The sequence below is a fragment of the Podarcis melisellensis genome, assembly GCF_964234715.1.
Source record: "Podarcis melisellensis genome assembly, chromosome: 2".
Lineage (NCBI taxonomy): Eukaryota > Metazoa > Chordata > Lepidosauria > Squamata > Lacertidae > Podarcis > Podarcis melisellensis.
The window spans coordinates 102,681,337-102,684,323 of NC_138529.1; positions in this window are offsets into that span (position 1 = coordinate 102,681,337).

The following is a 2,987-nucleotide window of genomic DNA, read 5'->3' on the forward strand; positions in this document are numbered from 1 at the left end:
GTAGATGACTACTTTAATCATTGGAACAGAAGTGGGGAACCTGAAGACCAGGACACTCTATCTGGCGCAGCCCCAGACCAGAGCCCTCACTTGTCCTCCCTCCATCATGCCTTCTGTAGTGGTCAGGTGGGATTACTATGAGGAATTATGAAATATGGAGCACGCCATTATGTCAGCAATGAAAGCATTGCGTTGACTGGGTTTGATTTATTGACAATAATTTCTGATCAAATCCCACAATCCTCTGCATCTCTGCCATTTGCTTTCTCTACACCTGACAGGCACGCATAAGCATTCTAAAACACAGACCAGTTGCTTCATCAGGCATCCTCATTACATAAAGAAAGTAGGTTACTTTGATATAGTTTAATCTTTAGATAGATCTTAAGGGCCAGGAAGACAGTTAACAAGGAGATGGTAAATACTGCTATCTTGCCTCTCCTGTTTATGACCTCCGGGGTTTTGCTGAATGCCTTCCTCCTTTTTAGTCCTGTTTTATTTACCCCAGAACATATGCATGCTCAAGTAGGAAATAGTTTCTTTGTAGTTAAAAGAATTTTTTCTGATCTGACTTTGTCCCACGTGGGGGTTTTGAAATGCTCAGAGGAAATCTGATTGGTTCTTACGAACACTGTGTAAAAAGTTCTTTTGTGAATAAAACGACCTGGGCCAGGAGGTGGACAGGATTATTATTATTGGCACCTCCACCCAGAGTCTTGCTGGTCAAGCCTCGTGTGTATTTCATTAATCAGAGTCCAATCCTTTCTTGCTTTGGGAACACTACACCTTCCTGAAGTTCTTGTTCAATATAGAATTGTAGAGTTGGAAGAGACCCTGAGCATCATCTAGTCCAACCCTCTGCAAAGCAGGAACATGCAGCTGTCCCATACAGGAATCGAACCTGCAACCTTGGCCTTATCAGGATGTCAATCGGGCCTTGGGGCTGTCGTCCTCCATTCAGCAACCCAGCAGTGGCTTCCTTCCTTTTCCACAATAAATGAGAAAGAATGTACTTTTATTCCACCTACAACACAAGAATATCTGTGGAGAGGATACTTGTAATTGATAATACATAAATAAATGTATTGCTTGTGTACTATGTACATTGTATGAAACTTAGTAATAATGTTGTGCTTGTATTTAAACGAAAAACAATTAAGAAAAATTGGGGTTAAATGTGGAGCTGCCCTGAAAATGGTGCTTGCAGACACAACAGCTTGTATTGTGGCCTCAAAGCAACCCTGTGAGCTCTTCAAGGTGCTCTGGATTCCTACCTTGAATTCGACTTAGACCATGGGTAGGCAAAGTAAGGTCCGGGGCTGGATCCGGCCCAATTGCCTTCTAAATCCGGCTCACGGAGGGTCTGGGAATCAGCATGTTTTTACATGAGTAGAATGTGTCCTTTTATTTAAAATGCATCTCTGGGTTATTTGTGGGAAATAGGAATTCGTTCATTATTTTTTCCCCAAAATATAGTCCGGCCCCCCACAAGGTCTGAGGGACAGTGGACCGGCCCCCTGCTTGAAGAGTTTGCTGACCCCTGTCTTAGACTATTGATACAGCCAGGCTTCCCCTGCAGGCCTTGAGCATTCAGAGGACAGGACACTGGACACTGACTTGGATCTCCAGCTGTTTTTGGACTACGGTTCAAATAGTGTGCATGCATGGCATCCTGTGATTGATTATGTGGGGCAGGGCTTATCTGCCCCCCCCCAGCAATATTTTATTCAAGTTGACACCCCTGCCTCCATGTATTGTAAGCCTTCTGGAAGTAAATCAAGACGATTGCTAAATAAATAGGTCATCAGGATGAGCCCTGGCCCACAACTACCTTGACCTTCTCAGTGGAAGGAAGATCAGTACAATGGTACCTCAGGTTAAGTACTTAATTTGTTCCAGAGGTCCGATCTTAACCTGAAACTGTTCTTAATCTGAAGCACCACTTTAGCTAATGGGGCCTCCTGCTGCTGCCGCGCTGCCGGAGCATGATTTCTATTCTCATCCTTAAGCAAAGTTCTTAACCCGAGGTACTATTTCTGGGTTTGCGGAGTCTGTAACCTGAAGCGTATGTAACCCGAGGTACCACTGTATCTGTTTACAGCCAGATGAAACAGAACAGGATGTAGTGTAGGTCAGGACAGGAGCCAAGTCTGCCTACGTCAACGGTTTATGAAGTGATTACATTGAGAGCAGCCTTTTCATGGTCACCCTAAGATTTCATGGGTGTAGTAGCACTCATGGGCACCATGGTTTCACTTGGTGGTGTTGACCTTTAATGCGCCACACAGCTTTGGCCCTATATAACTGAAGGAGCATCTCCACAACTTCCATCGTTCAGCCCAGACACTGAGGTGCAGCTTTGAAGGTCCTTTTGGTTTTTCCCTCATGGTGAGGAGCCTGCTCACCTTTATGGTGTGGTGGCATTGTGAGCTGGTGAAGGCTTCCAAAGGACCCGACAAGGGAGTCTCAGGTGTTGGGATCCGAGCTGAGCAGGCTGGGGGCGACATAACACCCCCTACGCCAATCCAAGCCTGTCTGCCATATTGGCCAATGGCAGGCAAGCTTGGATGTGGGGCTGAAGTTGGGGGCAAAGCTGAGGGACATTTAAGCAGCTCGCACCTGAGGTTACAGGGTACTAGGCAGAGGGTAGTGGCACTCGCCCTGTGGAACAACCTCCTGTCAGATATCAAAGAAATAAACAATTATACGACCTTTCCTAGACATCTAGAGGCAGCCCTGTATCTGGACATTTTTCATGTTTGATGTTCTGTTGTGTCATTGTCTATTCTGTTGGAAGCTGCCCAGAGAGGCTGGGGCAACCCAATCCAGTGGGTAGTGTGCCCAAATATTATTAATATTATTCTTATTAGCAGTGGGAGGGAAATTAGGTAGGCCGGGGATCCAGATGTGGGAGGATAGAATATTCATACCTCTGTATACCTGAAGAACTCGTTTCCAAACTGTATACCTGAAGAACTTGTTTCCAA